General features: G+C 40.1%; 1 protein-coding gene and 1 non-coding gene across 3 annotated transcripts in view; one reads left to right on the forward strand and one right to left on the reverse strand.

Moving 5' to 3' along the window:
- The window catches only part of LOC146307270 (partitioning defective 3 homolog), a 474057-nt gene that overhangs the window by 362050 nt on the left and 93831 nt on the right, over window positions 1–18176 (reverse strand). The window lies entirely within an intron of this gene.
- Window positions 11510–11581, forward strand: trnaw-cca (transfer RNA tryptophan (anticodon CCA)). The gene has a single exon. It is a non-coding gene; the product is annotated as a tRNA-Trp (tRNA).

Below are 18176 nucleotides of genomic sequence, written 5' to 3' on the forward strand. Positions count from 1 at the left end.
GTGGAGCAGGACAAGCAAACATCCCATAATAATAAAACAGACACCCACCAGGAGGAAGGGATGAAATAGCATCTCCATGGCAAGAGTCAGAGAGGAGGAAAGGAGAAGATGGAGAAGGAAGGAGGAAGCGTTTGATCGAGGAGGGGTTGAGTGTGGTGTGTGTGTGTTTCTGTGGTCTGTGTTCCTGCCCTCTCTATGTTCATAAGCGGCTGGCTTTTGGTGTGAACATACTGATGAAAGAGGCTTCTGAGAGTAAGGGGCATGAAATGACTTACCTGATGGATCAGAGGTGCACACACACACACATAGCAGGCAGCGGCAGCAAGGCACCGGGAAGGAAGACAAAGAGAGAGAGGCAGGTTAATATCAACACACAGCCCATGTGAGGTTTGAGTGTGTCAGGCAAACACAATACAGCTGAATAACAATCAAGGTTATGTGAAGAGGGATTTACACAGTGAGGAAGCGGTAAATAAAAAGAAGCAAATCATACTATCAAAGAGACAACAAGAAAATGCCCTATTTATTTACCCTGTTCAGATAAAAGTTAAAGGGATAGTTCGGATTATTGCATGTGGGGTTGCATGAGGTACATATTGATAGTCGGTGTATTAGCCACAGTAGATGCCGGTTGACACATTTGGAGAAGCAGAGAAGAGTACCAGCATGGAAGCTAAGTGATGTACTGCTGTGGACAGGGTCAGCGACGAAATGTACTTTAGCCACTTTAAAACAGTCCATCTTAAAAAAAAACACAATATCAGTCTGCCTAAATCAATTCTTTGTGTTGTTGTGTGACTTAAGTCAGTCTGCCCTGCCCTTTTAAAACATGAGTCACGCAATAACACAAACAATCAGACAGATTGAGGCAGCAATAGACCAGCAACTCCTGTGTTCTGCGAGGTACAATGACTGATTTCGACGATGGAGTTTGGCTGGTTTGAAGAGGGAGATATTTGGCTTATTTAACAGCTGTTTCCCATCAAAAAGGCTGTCTGATGATAAAGCAAAGCAATTAAAATATTGTAAACATAGTGTACACTTATACCGATACTGATATATTTAGGTGGACCTTTTTTTAGTGGCTAAATTTGCTAACTTCCTAGACTGGCACTCTTCCTGCTGTGATTTCAGTTTCTTAAATGTGAATATTTGCTGGTATCTTTGCTGCTCTGTGACAGTAAACTGAATATGTTTAGGTTGCGGAAAAAACAAGACATTTGAGGATATTTTATAGACCAAATTAAAAATTATAACTAACAACTAATGAAATAATCAAGAACATAATCAACATATCAATTGATAATGAACATAATTGCTAGTTGCAGCCCTACTAGTAATAGTCAGTACCTCATATAATCCCACTTTGAATAATCCAAACTATCCCTTTAAGTCACTGTAACACTGTGTGTTATTTCAGTTTGTGTCAACCTCGAAAGTTTTAATGAGTTCATCCCCTAATATATCCCAGGATGCACCTGTGTACGGACCAAGGCTAGACACAGTACATCAGAAATCAATTTTCAATCTTGACTGACTCTTGATCTTCAATATCTCATACAAGAGAGAGCAGAAAGAGCACTTTCAGTAGTATTTATCACACACACACACACACACACACACACACACAAATCATCAGCAATACTATTGGCAGCAAAGCCATGAGAGGCTGATGGAGTGGTTGTCTTGGAAACAGAGACTGGCATGGGTTATTATGAAGGAAGGAATGAAGGGTGAGGGCCACAATGCAAAGATCTACAGCGAGGCAGAGGTGTGGTGTGTGGTGTGATGTGTGTGTGTGTGTGTGTGTGTGTGTTGTTATGGAGGTGATTATAGAGGTTCACCGGTAGATTAAGTTCCATTCTCCACTATCAATGATTCACATAAAACAAACGAATCAATAATTCAAGCAAATACAGACCTACAGCTGAGGCATGAGTGGCGCTGCTTGATATATATTGGGTAGAAACACCGATAGAAAACGAGAGGAAATGGATAAATAAGGAAGGATTGTACTGAGCACGGAGAGTGACAGACTGACAGCCGTCCTCATCTCTGTTTCCCTTTTCTCCCAATTTTTCCTTCAGTCGTCTGCCTTCAGTGGGTTTGTAGCCCTGTGGTGATTGTTGTTGACCTCCTTCCATCCTCCCTCCTTCTATCCCCTCTTCCCTCCAGCCCACCCCCTTTTTACAGAGAGGAGAAAAGAATAAGTATCCAGGCAACCCAGCATCACTTACTGGGAGAGAGGAGAGGAGAGGAGAGGAGAGGAGAGGAGACGAGAGGAGAGGAGAGGAGAGGAGAGGAGAGGAGAGGAGAGGAGACGAGAGGAGAGGAGACGAGAGGAGACGAGAGGAGACGAGAGGAGAGGAGAGGAGAGGAGAGGAGAGGAGAGGAGAGGAGAGGAGAGTAAAAACCGCATTGTGATGGAATGGAGAATACAGATGAGACTTGAGTTGAATGAGAGGAAAAGCACAAGAGAAAGATAGCAAGTGAGATATTCAGTACAGTAGTGAGGATGACAGAGAAAAAGAGAGATAAGTATCAAATGAATCCCTCAAGAAACAAAATGCTCGTTTGGAGAACAGGGAAAAGTAGAATGGGCCTAGCAGTGACATCTACAGAACTAAAATTGTGACAGACAGAAAAAGGCTGATGGGTAAGGAGAGAACAGCACCAAAAAGAAATGAATAAAGGGCCAGATAATGGAGAAATCAATAAAAATACTTCACTTAAATATCATCAAACCTTTCTCTTTTTCAGGGATGATTCTAGATACCTTATCACATTCATTTATGTCAGTGTGATATTTCATGCCTTAACATAAACACACTGCATTAACATAGCCATCCACACTTTGAATTATTTGACTGAAGACAGACTAGCGAATCAATTAATCATACCAAAATATCTTGTTTTCAAGAAGAAACAACCCAATAAGATAGAAGAAAAAAGTACATTTCTCTCTGCAATAAACAGAATTTTATGATAATTCACTGGATACTGCTGTGTCCTGAGTTTAATCCCTGATCTGTTCCCAAAAAGACCTGCATTTGGTTTTAAAAGGAGCCACAGTGCTCCTCTGTGTTTACTTGCTGTGCATCTCTGCAGATGTAGAAGTGGTAGTCAACATAAAAGAAAAAAAAAACTTGAAAAAATACATAGCAAATTGGAAATTATGTTAATGTCGGTGTGTCTTGAGGCAGTTGTGGGGTGTTTGCATGAGGGCAAGCTGCGCAATAGATAAGGTTCCAGAAAAGAGGGTTTTCCTCGGCTCTCCAAAGCCCTCAAGACACACAGAGAGATGGCAGGGGAGGAGAGGGAAGGAGAGAGCAGACATAAAAACATTGTTGTTGTGTGTGTTTACTTTCATCTGCCTTTTTTATTCAGCCAAGAAATAAAGTTTCATTTATGCTTCTTTAGTCCCAATGGTGAACGTGTGGATCCCAGCATGCTAAATAAAGTTAGCTGATGATGTGCAGCCCTTTCTGGGATATAAACATAATAGTTCAACCAACAGAAATACACTAAAAAGTGAGCTAATAAAAAAAAACATATTCAGCCTGCTGACAATTTGGTTTGCTAAGAATTTTTCCCATTTGACCCTTGCAAATCCTTTTTGCGGTGCTCTGCATGGGATCATGATGCCAGGCTTAGTGCAACACACACAAACAAACATAACGTGACCCTTATGACAGCTGGATAATGACATTTGATAGGGCTATAGCAGCTCAACTCCAAACACACCGTAATCCATGGCATGTACAACCACTGTGAAATGGGATAACGGGGTACTGTGGCACACTATATCATTCAGGGTAACTGGGTTTGGTGTTGTATAATGGTGGAACTGGGTCGAACTGATATGGGCCTGATTTGGGCCTGTCACAGATACATCAGTATTGACATATATGTTTTCCAGGATGCACTGATAACAAGAACACATAATGCAGAAAACTATGCTTGGGGTGGAATCATTGTAGCACAACGGGGGAACAGTGATGGGGACCAAAGGAGCTCATTGACAGGTGTAAATGCTACACTTCTTGTTTTATAACCTGCCCCTAGTGACTGGAAGTGTTGCAATAAACAGCAACTGACTGATACTGAATAGTGCTGATGTTTATTTAGCTATTTATTTATTTTTTATTTATGCTGTACTGAAATGTTCAGCAATATTTAACTTAAATGTTCTGTTCTTTAATATTTTTTGTTTAAGAAAGTTGCCTTTTATGTACCTTTGCATCGTCATGGTCAAATCCACTATATCGGCCACCATATTGGTAATCTGTACATTTTTAACCTCTCTGCTGTGCATGTAGGATGCAGTGGCTGATACCTACTTCAAACTTCACTACTCTCCTCCTTTAATCTGACATTTTTACAGCTTTATTGACTAAACATGCATCTCCTATGACAGATATAGACTTTTAGGCATTGTTGAATGAAGATATGGGGTTTGGCTTAAAGAACAGCAGATGCAGTCAGCATCTTTTGAACATGCAGCCAGATCAGCTGGATGCATTGCTGCTGGTGACAATGGAGAGCAGGTGAGTGGATAAGAGCCATGCTACAGATGGGACTGAAGGATGCTCCTAGATAATGTCACAGGAAAAAGAAACGGACGAAATGGGACTCAGAGACTGCTGTGACCACACAGACTGAAGGGCAGATTGCAGTCCAAGCTTACAGGGTGCAACACATAAGGACAAGGGAGGAGGACTCTGTTTTTACATTGATGATGGTTTGTGTTTAAACAGTCAAAGTTGACGGCAATGTTTCTCCAGATGTTTAATTTTTAATGTGAAGATGTTGACCACATTATCATCATCATCTTGTTGCTGTTGTTTACTTTCAATCTGATGCAAATTCAAAAAAATTACTGCAGAATAACTTCCTGGGTATATATATGTGTTTATTTGGTTTTGTTTTTCATCCTATTCCATTCTGAACTCTAATTTGTTTCTAAATTTTCTAATTTGTAGAATCCTGTGTTGCATAATGATAATAAATGTCCTTGAATCCTCGAAATCAGCATCGATCTCAAAATCCGACATCAGCCTCAGGCTCTAGAACTGGGACTGAGACAGCTGACCTGCCACACACCTTCCTTAGGGAAGGCAGTCCTCTCTACACAAAGGCACTCTGAGCTTGTCAGACCATTGTTTTTAGCACAGTTTGACAAAATGACACAAAATCACGTGCATGTCCGGATTCAATCTGCAATCACACTGAGCAATCAGTAGTGAGTGGCGTTAAAGCCCTGCGGGGAGTAATCTGGGCCATTTCCAAGCAGCATCTCCCACCGACACGTAAAGAAAGGGAAAAAGCTTTCCACAGAGGAGCTGAGCTCATTTTGAACACATAATTGTCCCCCTCTTCCCTTTCAGCCTCATTACAGTACAATCTGATTACAGGGTGAAAAACAAAGGAAGAGGATGAAAAATACAGTCCGCCATCGATGAGGTGGTTGCAGGTCTGTTTGTATCTCTGTCAACTTCACACCCGACCCTCCCCTACCCTGTTTAGTGTGACTTTAAGCAAGCCAGGAAAAGTACAACTCTATAAAAACACAGTTTGTGTTCATTCCAGGTGAAATTGGATGTCACATCCGTTTGGCTTTCACAAACGTAAAAGCATAAATTCTCATCCGTGGTGTCAAAGCCGCCGTAGCTGAAGCAGAGAAGTGGTGGGAACCTCACACGGCCTAACGCGGCTGTGACTGAAGTCAGCCCATTTTCAGTGTATGACAGCAGCAGAATGAGACTGTTTCGGCTCAGTTACCGCGCCAACGATCAGGTCCCCTGCTCCCAATGAGCAGATTTCATTGGCCTCTATTACTGGGTCAGGCTGCATGTGGCGGTGGCTGTGTGTGTTTGACTAGGCAATAAGCCCAGTGTCACTGTCACTTTCATCAGCACAAACTCTCTCTCCTCTCACTCCGTCTCTTGTCTTTTTCTTTGTCTCGCTTTCTCTCAAGGGCAGCCTCGGAAAAACCACTGAACCCTCCAGGAGAGAGGAGGATAGGAAGGAATCGGACTGTACCAATAGGTGAATATTACAGGGGTCAAATCAAACTTAAAATTAAATGTATGAGGAGTTTTCTTGGATAAACTTTTTTTAACTTCAAAATATGAAATCTCTTTTGTAGGCCTATTGCTTGATTAAAATGCATTAAGAGATTCAAAGCCTTTTGTAAAAATGAAGACACTGAAGACAAAGTATTACCTGTCAGAAGTAATTCATTTGACTGCAAATTCCCATGAAAGCAGCATGTCAAAGGTCTGTTCACAAATTAGAAAATTTTATTGCAAAGATTATGATAAAATCAAAGATACAAGACATTTTAGGGGGAATAATTTCTATTGGCATTGCTGACATGGAGGTTAGCATGGAGGTTAACTGATGTAGAATACATATTTCTATTCACACTTCTTATTGGCCACATTCTTGTGAGGATACACACAAATCCAAACCCAACCTTGCAATGCAACAAAAGCCATTAATGCCTAAAATCACATAGCTGAAGAATACTGTGACACAGGAGAAATAGGAAATGTAGTTTCTACAGGTCAAAAATCAATTTCAAACATTTTATCTAAAAATATCATTTATATTGGCAGTTTTGTCCATCAAACTGATCTGCATTTTCATTACCACTTTCAACGTGCCTAGCTGTACTGAATTGCGACCAAGATGGACCTCCTCTGGAGTGGGACCAAAGCATCATGTGACGTGACATCTCCTTCATAATAAAAGCTTTTCAGTAACAAAATAAAGGAGGACTTTTAATATGAAGAATTTACAGTAAATTAAGTGTTATTTAATCCTTTTACAGACACTCGACCATCTTAAGTTAAAAGACACACCTTCAAGCGGGCAGCCTTGTTGTGATGGAGATGTAACCGTGCCAAATCAAACCCAGTCAAGCCAAGCAAGTGTGTGGAAAAGGGGTAAGGTATGTTGCTAGTGACTCAAACAGGCATACTAATGAAGTGAGCAACTTTCAGCAGGCAAGAGCACAACAGGCCAGGGCCAACCTGGTGGCTCACTTGGTAAAGCGTAGGCCCCATGTGCAGAAGCTCAGTCTTCAGCAGCAGTCTGGGTTCAATTCTAACCTGCAGTCCTATGCTGCATGTTGTCCTCTCACTCTCTCTACCCTCTTCCCTATCTGTCTCAAACCTTCCTATTAAAAATAAAGGCACAAAAAGACAGTGGTTCTTTAACCTTTCTTGGTTTGTACATATATATTTCGAGGTGGTACACAAGATGGCTTTTATGCCACTGACTCATAAATAGTACAAACTCCAGTCCAGCTAACGGTCCACCTCTGCTCTAAGGTTCACCACTGAAACCTCTGTGCTGCTGATAAAATAATACTTCTCAGAATACCTTATTCTATAAGTCTCTTTAAGCAACAGCTCAGCTCAGAGTATGGAATTTATTTCTCAAGATGTCTATCTCGAGCTTTATCTGAGCTGAGTGAGAGTGAAGTAAGATGCACTCCAGAGGACAGAATGACTCATAAGTGAGGGTTGATAGGTTGCAAGTTCAGCTCTCATGCTGCTGTGTGTCCATGATTTTCTGTGATTTATAGAGAGATTGGAAAATAGAGGCTTGTGTTGCAAGTGCATGCATGTGCATCCCTATGGCTGCGTATGTGCATAAATGCTTGTTTATGAGCAGACAAGTGCCGAAGTCCTATGTAGCAAGTACTATGCAGGGACAAACACAGCCCGTAGTCACTGGAGTGAATTCATTACACACACAGACACAACATAGATTCACATACACAAACACATAATACATGTTTACAGCAACCAGCTAAATGCTATGAACAAAGTTGCTCATCTAGCCAGTAAATTGAAAGTTTGAATTGAAAGCTTCTTTGGATCTCCACATTTTCATATAATAGATGTTATAAATAATTATAATAAATATAATCAGCTTTCCAGCCTCGAGAGATATGACTTATCAGTAATACTTTTTTTTTGAAGGGTTATGCATGAAACTGTCATTGCACTGTCATAACCATGTCATGACACCTGTCATGAACACTAAAGAGTCTGTTTATTACTGTTGTCATTAAGTTGATATTAGCAAATTATTATTATTTTTTTCATTTTAATGCAAAGTTGACATTGTTTGAGATTTCTGACATTAACCGAGCCACGTCTTTATGTTTCAACGTGACATTATATCGTCATATATAGTTGGTTTCAACACTGGCATTAAGTTTTGTTACACTGTCAAATGTTTTTGTAACAGTATGATGAACAATTTCCTTGACTTTAACTAAAAAGGTACTATTTGGACTCCTCGTAAAGATGTCATTAGATGTTTATGACAGTGTAATGACAGTCTTATGCATCCCTCTAAAATTAAGTCATACCAAGTTATCTTTGGGGATAATTACAAAATACAAGCAAAATACATTGCACATAACCACAAAGTAAAAGCTGTCCAAAGTCAAAAGAAGGCTGAATACACCACCATTCAATCCTCTTCCTCTCAACTGAACAGGAACCTGAGTTATAAAGTTTTCAAACAGTCTCCCTGTCATTTTTCAGCTCTCTTTAACGGTTGTTTCAGGGTGTCACTGGTGTGCCATCAGCAATAAGAATGCATCCAGGCAGACTGTCAGTCTAATAAACCCAGTTATTGCTTCCCTGCTCTCTAAATATGACAAGCGACGCTGAGAAGCTCAACCTTTTCATTGTGCAAAATGTGCCACTTAAATAAACGAGCTGCAGTAATATTTCAAGTGCTTTTCTTATTCCGTCCCATCCCCTCTGATCATCAGTCCTTGTCCGGCTCCATTAGAGCTGTTTCATATCTGAGAATAACAATATCTCAGTCACTGTGCGGCTCACCGCGCTGCCGTAGAGCTAATCAATCTGCGACTCGTCTCTCCATAGGTGGACTGATCGGCCAGCATTATTCTCCAGTCAATTACCTCCGATGAGAGAGGCAGGAGGAAGAATGACAATGGACGCTGATGAATGCCAGTCAGGGCTCAATTTAGCCGGCCGGGGCGCCCTCCCTAAGCTGGCAGTAAGACAATTGGGTCGTCTAATAGGTATTTATATGAGCTCCCCTCTAGCGACCAGCTATTTGTTATGAAGAGAGGTTACTGCTGGAATGGACTGTTTACCTTTAATGTGGTAGTTTGCATAAGGACAGAGTGGAAGGCCACAGTGGGTGTGTGTGTATGATGGATGCTTGTGCATGCATGTGTGTTTATACATATCTGAATGCATCTGTATTCCTAATCAATTTAAAATGATGTACTCATCTGCTGCCTTTGAGCAATAACAAGCATCTAGTAGCAATCAAATGACCATCAATAGCTATGGCCTGAATCTGAACCGCCTCATTTGAACTCTTGGTACAAGTTGGTAGTAATAGTTAAACAGCTGGTGAAGGTATTTAACACATCATTGTGCTCTGTGTGCACGTGTGCGAGAGTGAAGAAGCGGCCAAAAAATGGAAGTTGGCAAGACAAATGTGAGGGTTTAGGGAATGGCAGGCCGCAGACGTGCTCTACTGTCTTATGGGATGATGAGAAAAACACTGCAGCGCTTATTCAAGATGAAAAGAGAAATGGGGAAACAGTGGAAGAAAAAGGCAATAGAGAGAAAGAGTATGATCGAGGGAAAAAGAGAAAGATTTAATTTATGGTTCATGACTGACTGAGAAAAAGGAATATTGAGAGAGGAAAAGAAAATGGAAGGAGTGGAAGATAAACTTGCATTCAAATAGAGCAAGCACAAGTCTGGCACCTGGAAAATAGAGACTAATTCCACATTTCTGTGCTTTTTGGTCATATTTTCCCAATACATTATGTACTGCTTTCTTTGTTTCTCTACAGCTGAGTAAGACACAGTAAAGTGAGGGCTGGTCTGGGATGTAGTTGGTTTAGTTAATAAACGGAGTAACGGATTACACGTAATCGGTTTATAGAACGTTCAGGAAAAAAGATGTAATCAGATTAAAGATACATTTATTAAAATGGGGATTATTAGCAGGATTACAATTTTAAAATACATTTCAAATTAAAGAATCATATACAATTCCTGGCTTCCACTGGAAAAAAAAATCTTCACTGGGTGGAAACTGTGACATTTTTTGTCTTTAAATCAGCAGGGGTACAACATCATGACACAGTTTAAGTTCTGCCTTCCAGCTGTGAAAAATACAGTTTGCTACCACTATTACTACAACTACTGAAAAATGTTGAAGGACTGTAAGTGTATGTGATGATGCTAGTGCTTGGGATGGTATGTGGGTAAAAACACGAGTCTTAGACTAGAGTCAGTTTTACATTGAAGTTTGAACATTAAGTGTAAATGTACTTAACAAAGTACATTTAAATGCACATAATTACTGCTATTAATCTAAACATGCATTTGTGCTCAACAAAGGAAGGAACAGCTGGAGAAACAATAAGATGAAAATAAAACATTATAGGCTTAACTGTTTCACCATATTTGGTACTGAAGTAATCCAAGAGCAACAGAAAGTAATCAAATTATGTTACTTTGACATTGCGATACTTGAATTAGGTTACTGGCTACATATTTTAACTGTTAATTAAAAACTATATGGGATTACATAAGTAACACTGCAACACTATTAATACATTTATAGAAACAAACAGATCCGCACACCGATGAGCTCTGGTATTACTTATGCCTGAAGTCTGACGTACAGCCAGTGTGCTTAAAATGTCACTTATGCTTAAAGAATTCTTGTAATAGGAGCTTCTCGTGTGTGGATCTGTTTGTCTCAACATTTTTACAGTTTTTTTTGATCCAGCACCCATCCATGTGGACCTCAAAGTGTGCAAGTCTTTGCCAGTTTTTTTAGTTAAAGCTACTATAACAACATTGTAGTTAACAGGTTACGACACAGTCTCAATTTATTACTGATGTCTCTGTATGATCTACATAAATTAATGAGAGCATTCACGAGAAGAGTGGCCATGTCTGTATAGTTATTCCTAATGTCAGCCACTAAGTCAGAGTCTCCTCGAAAACAGATTAAATTAATCTGTTTACATTTTCCCAGATAAAGTTACAGTAAGTGAATAGTACGCTAAAAGAAGCAGAAGGAGATTTTTATTCAGATAATCTAATTTTTGACATTATATTTTTGTGGTTATTATGGTGGAAGCACTACCGCTTTTGTCCACAGGGCCTCCAAAATCACAAAATATGAAACTTCCTTGCAGTAGCTTTAACAAAATTAGCCTCAGAGTCCAAACTAAGGAAACACAGTAAAAAGGGTTTTCCTGAGTGTTTTATATGGTTATAAAATTTCATGGCTCTTAATGTATTGGGGATTTGGCTAAGAGCTCCCATGCATTAGTTAGTGTTTTTCTTTGACTATTGGTATGAAAAGCTTTTTTGACTTTCTTTTTGCTTTCATTCACAACCAGAACTCACAACTGTTACCATTCCCATGGGAACAAGATTATCCAGTAGTTATAGTTTAAAGGCTAGAACAATGTGACCTTGTGGCGCAACGGTAGCGCGTCTGACTCCAGATCAGAAGGTTGCGTGTTCAAATCACGTCAGGGTCATAGCTTTTCACAGTCAGAGCTGACCTGTGTTGAAAAACTTGCAACAGGAAGATTGTCTATGCAATGGCAGCATTTACACTGAAACACAGCGAAAGTGCTTCTGCAAACAGCCATCTCAGACTGAAACATTAAAAAACGTTCAAGTCCACTGAGTAAAAAGCAAATGTTTCACTTAAGAAATCTGAGCGGCTTTACGTTTCAGACTTTAAATCCGTCCGTCCACCTCGTGTCCATCACTCTGTAAATGAATCCAGCACCATCATGCCTCACTGAAATCATTTCCTATGAAAGAACACGATGTCTGCATTTTTCTGACTGTCTCCCGTCTTGTTTTTGTCTGCGACACAAGGCCCTTTTGTGCGTCTTTACCAGCTAATTATTTTCACAGTCATACCTACCTGGCACTAAGGTGTCTACTGTCCTGTAATCCTAATAACAGATGGCTACAACTGTCCAGAGCAGCCCTGTTCCATCAGACAAATTACAGCTTTAGGCTAATGTTCTACACATAGGCAGGTTATTCAGTTACAACACCTAACCTCTGAAATCCTTTTAGTATGCACAAGGCTTCCGCTCAACATTTCTAAGGAGGCTTTGAGAGGCAGGTTTCACGGCCCTAAGCTGGGCTCATATTCCCGCAGTTAATTGGGCCTGACGAGATGTACGTGCCTCCGGACCTTTCCCCCCCCTCTTTCTCCACTTCAAGTGTGCAGCTACTTGTATTTTTCATCTCGTTCTTTTCCCGTGAAGCACTTTTGGGGCACTGAGTACACACAGAACCAGGATTCATGGCAATGTAAGAGTTGTAGTCTTTGTACTTCCTCCTTTGTCCCCTGTTACTCTTACATTTCCTCTCCCCCACCTCAGCACCCGCCATTAAGAAAAGCTCTTTCCCTGGCTCGGGGCAATCACATCCAACATGTTAACCATTTGACCCTCTGACCCACTAACATGTTTCCTCTGGTCCACTACAAGGAAATTTGGTGAAGACGTGTAAGAAAATACGAGGATGTTATCTGAACAGCCTGTTCTATCTTTAAACACTGTGTTCACTTTTTGAGACTTGAATCAAACTCTACTGAAATAAACTAAAAAAGGTTTCCCCACCTATAATATTTTCTTCAGGGCTTTTCTGCGTGTTTTAATGATTTTGACATGATGAGTGTTCCCAGGCACTATAGTGAATTACAGTGGAAGCTCCAGGTTACTATGGGGTCTAGAGAAAATGAACAATCTTTGTGTTTTAGAAAGACAAAAAATGTATTTCAAAACTTGCTGAGGAAATTCATTTCCATGATTCATTTAATTAATTTAAGTGAATAATGGCTTAGAATTTGATTTTCCAAATGCAACAATTTAATTTTCAAATACCCAAATAATGACAAATCAAGTCCACTAATCCATGGGAGCGATTTCTGAAATACAGAATTCTGGTAGGTTTCAACTTTTGCTAATGAAGAAAAGGAAAATATCTCAACAAGAGATTATAGGTGGGCTTCTTTTAGTTTATTTGAAAACATAAGAGTTTGACTTTGATTTAAAACTCAAATTTATTGAAGATAGTTGCCTTGAAATAATGAGTTTTTCAACCTTTTTCTACAGTGTAATGCATGGCTTTACACACAGGACTACTGAGTGTGTGTGAGACTGTGTGTGTGTGTATCTGGCAGTAAAAAAAAACCCATTACAGAGTGTGTATAGAGCTCATTCACACACCTGGGCCCCATTCAGAGCTGCCCTGCCAAACACCCGTGATGTGCCCCGAACAGAGCGGCATCATGGGAAGTCTAAATTAAGCATAGGGCTATGACACGGTCAGGGCACGCTGTCAAACACTTGATGTGTTTGGAGAGGAAGAGTGAGAGACAGAGACCGACAGAGCACACAGACGAGGAAGGTGTGCTCTGCAAATGTAATACGGCTAAATTAAAACAGGAGCTGAATGAATAAAATCATCAGAGTGCTGTAATTAAACTTACTTAAATAATTAAACTTCTGCAACACTGGTGTTTGATTGACGTGAGTAGGAAAGACACACTGGTTTCTATTAAAAGAAGCCCTGATGTTGGTCAGTGTAGAACAGCACAGAGTGAGGCCGTTATGAAGCCATAATTCACTCACCAAAAATATAGACAAAACACTTTTGTTTTTGCTTCCATTTTGCATGAGCTGCAGTGCAATGCATTTGAGATCAGCACACAATCCAGGACCACAGCCGCTGACCAGTCACTCGGACACCCAAGGCATCATGGGATTGCCAGTGGAGGGCTAACAACATGCAAACAACAACTGTTTTCAACAGGGGCGGGTCATGACTTTGCCCTCTTGGAAAAAATGCGGTAGCCTTATGTGAAATAGTCATAGTTCAGGACCTGATAAATGTTCTTTTTCATGGTGAAACTGCACATTGTAGAGTCATTTTTTATTGTGACCAGTCCAAGACATACCTGTGTCATAATCATGCTGTTTAATCAGAATCTCTAACACATTTGTGAGCAAAATTTGAGAGGAATAAACCTTTTGTGTATACAATAACAGTCTGAGATCTTTAACTTCAAATAACGAGAAAATTAGAGCCAAAACATAAGTGTTGCATGTAAATTTCTTGTTCAGTGTATAATGCAAAAACATCTTGAAATTTCCTAATCCTGCAGAGCCGTGCCCAAATGTGTTATTCCAACATGTTACACTTTTGAAATTAATTCAATAAATCACAGGAAACTAATGAGAGAGTAAGAAAAGCATATTTCATGACACGTCCAAATAGTTCTTAGTCTGTGGAATAACAGGAGAGAGGGGAGGGAGAGCCGTTCCCAGAACTGAAAACTCCCTGGATCTGGAATATGGGGCGTTCATATTTTCTTAAGAAGGCCTCAGGGATAGCTTTTGAAACCATGCTTGATGTAGGATTTTATTTGGCTTGGAATAAAAGCCCTCCCTAGGGTGCACCTCCTCCTATAGGCTGGTTAACCCCACCTGACACTCGCACACACTTAAGCACGCACACACACAAAAACGCTAAGTAGGTTATGATTCATTTTCTTTGTCGTCGTCTGCCCATAAAACAAAGTCAATTGGAGCGAATGGGGGCTTTCCTCCATTCCTTTTTAAGGCTGTGCACTAAATCATTCATGGCTATTAAATGGTACATGTGTGTATTTAAAATGTAACACTCGCACTGGATGTAGACACACACGCGGCCTGTGCTTTTGCATAATGTCATTCAAACTATAACCTGACATTTCCTCTGCATTGTTGCTTTTTAAATGGACCTGTAAATAACTGCGAGCACAATGAGCGGACGACCGCTGCACGGTTAATGAATTCAATTAGTCAACGTCGGGCCGATTAAGAGGTCTGAAAAGAGGCATTGTCACATTGTAGATAGGAGAGGAGTGTGTGTGTGTGTGTCTGTGTGTGTTAGAGCCAGAATCAATGGCTGTATCAGTCAGCCAGGCCAGGCCTCACACTCTGGGCCTCTCGCTCCATTCATCACCAAGGGCCGATGCACGGCCAGTCGGCGAATATATGTGCGAGTTTCATTTTGTAGGTGTGTATTTTTTCATGTGTGCGGGAGGCTGTGTGTGTGTTTGCATACCAGCAGCTCATTAAAACTCTTTGTAGGAACACACTGCACGGCTCAAAGCGGGTAACATTGCCTCTTATCTCAACAGCAAGCTGAACGCTTTGAAACTGTCAAAGGCCTCATAGATGCTTTGTCAATTAAGAGTAACCTTTATGCTGAAGGATTCACATCCCACAAAAGCTTCTTGTCTGCTTTTACACTATGTACAACAATAGAAATTGGATGCGCGGTACTTGTAGCTGTCAGATGCCGAGTTCAAACAGTGTGGTTATTTTTTTTTTACAGCGGGCCCAACGGGGAATCGACCTTTTCACTGAGATGTCTGAGTAAACAAAAAAAACAAAAAAAAAGCAAACAAAACGCCGAGCTAAACTCACACGGCGCATTCACACGGCGATTGCCTGACGAGACGGTGCCAAAAGAGCGCAGACAATAGAGCTCGTCAGCAGCCCTCTAAAGCTGACGGAGCCTCTTCACGAGGGGACGCTAAAAACTAAATGTGTTTGGGGAAGTGGTGCAAAGCGTGCAAGGTGAATTTATTGTCTGCAAGGAATTTCCTTTGCTGAGGCAACTTGAAATAAGTTTTACACAAGTGTTGCGGGAGACGGCATTACAGGCTGAGCTCAGATATTACTGTAATACTGAGGAAAGTTTGCATGAATACATCAGTGAGTCTTGTAAGAATTAGAAAGAGTCTGCTAACACCTTGCTGGAGTGAGAGAAAAAGCAGACTTTGTTAAAGATTCAGAGCTAACAAGGTTTGAGTTATGGGAGAGATGATTCATTTAGGGTGGGAGGTGAGGCTGCTGTGACTGTGGGTGTGTATTGTACCTGTTAAATGTATTTATCACATGTAGAAAAAAATGTAACCTGATGACATCTGTCAGTGCTTACTTGAACATACATGTATTATAATGGGCTGCAATGGACTTCATTCATTCATTCAATTTTCTTTTCTTTATTTTATTTTTGTGCACCTGTATATTGTTAACATGGCAGGAGTCATAATTTTCTATAATTAGTGATGATTTTCATTATTATATTCATCAGCCATAATTTCATTATCAGAATAATAAGTAATAATATAGATTTCTCATTACTGTCCAATAATTTATCAGCCCCAGTATCCTTACAGAGTAGATGTATAGAGGATGTTTCCCACTGGTTGCTGTTTTATTCTTGAGGGAGGCTGTCAGCTGTGACTTGAGAGCGTTCATTGAAGGTTTCCAGAGGATGTTTTTGCTTTCATCTGCTGTCCGTCCTCTCCTCTGACAGACGCTTCAGTTTGCACCGAGCCAGGAAACTAAAGTCAGAGATGCTCCTTTTGATGGGTCAGCTTGCACCGGAGAGATGAATCAATTCTCTGTGAGTGGACGCGAACAGCAGACAGGAAGCGTGCACTTGGTCCAGCCCGAGGGCCCCACTGATGCTACATCGTGTTTATCTTCGCTTCTCCTTTCACCCCCACCTCACAGGCCCGCTCAGGCCCCGGCCCAGTCCCTGATTGCATCTGGCTTGTCATCGTCGGCGGGCAGCTCGGCTCCTCGGGGGCCCCCGCTGCTCTGATGGAGCAAAGCAGGCGGGCCTCTATGCGTACGCCCTGTCCCCCCACCCCACTATTCACCCCTTCTCAGGACAAATTTAATTTGGAGGTGCAGAGGACTGATAAAACCAGGAGACAGCATAAGGGGCAGAGGGAGAGGAAGGTAATTTGATACCTCCTCCTGCCCCCTGTCACCTCCTAGACACACACACACACACACACACACCTCCTCCTTCCCTTTTCCTCCAGCCTGCACCCCCACCCCTCTGCTTCCTCCATCTCCAGACAAAGACATCCTTTTTTTTTTCTCTCTGCCATTTTTTTCTCTTATCAGATGGATGACAGAAGGAAAAGAGGAGGATGAGCAGCACCACACTTCTGATGTCAGATACATTACCTGTGGAACTCTGTATCAATGCTGAATGATAATGTGCAATATACATACACTGGATTTATTGTCATATAGAACATCCCCTTATGTAAAAAGTAAATCTAAAATTTAGAATTTGTTCTTAAAAAATATATAAAGTTAGCTTTTTTTTCTATGTAAGTGAAAATGTAAATTCAAGATTTGACAGTTGGTGTTGTTTCAGGAGCAAAAATCTTTTCATATTTCATTAAAGGTGGGGGAAAATCGATACAGAACAATAGCAATATTTTGCAAGTCAATATTGTATCAAAACACAAACACCAAGTACTGATCTTTTAAACAAGACGTGTAAATACGATCAGCACTGCCGTAGTTAACTTACATTTCTATGAGTTAAAAGTGTCATGTCTACCGTTGGAAAATAAGGTCCAGTAAGCAGTCAATACATCAATACTACTTTGACTTTCATGTCAGGAAATGTAAAGGCCGGCTCACTCATGGTTAAAACAATAAACCAGCACAAAAAAATTTGCAGCATAAATCAATATGTTCTGAACAGATACATGACAGGCATGAGCAAAAAGTAGCTGATTTTTTTATGGTGAGGTCAGCAGATTTCCTTTGTGGACATAATTTGCAGTAGAATAAAGGGAATATTTATGTTATTGCAATGCCCCTCATTATATTGTGACTTAAGTACTGTGATAATCTTGAGTAATCAATTTATCCACTACTGAACTCACATAAAATCATATATGATTTCTAAATATTTGAAGTCATCAACACATTTTCTGGTCCTAGCTTCTCAAAAATGACAATTTGCTTCTTTTCTCTGTTTTATGTCATTGTACACTGAATATCTTTGTTCATACGTTGAATATCTTAAGATTGTTCATCAGAAAAACTAAACTATTTAACATATATACATATATATATATATATATATACATATATATATACATACATATATATATACATATACATATATATACATATACATATATATATACATATACATATATATACATATATATACATATACATATATATATATATATATATATATATATATATATATATATATATATATATATAT

Source organism: Lutjanus erythropterus, chromosome 21 (genome assembly GCF_056507025.1).
Source record: "Lutjanus erythropterus isolate fLutEry1 chromosome 21, fLutEry1.hap2, whole genome shotgun sequence".
Classification (NCBI taxonomy): domain Eukaryota; kingdom Metazoa; phylum Chordata; class Actinopteri; order Lutjaniformes; family Lutjanidae; genus Lutjanus; species Lutjanus erythropterus.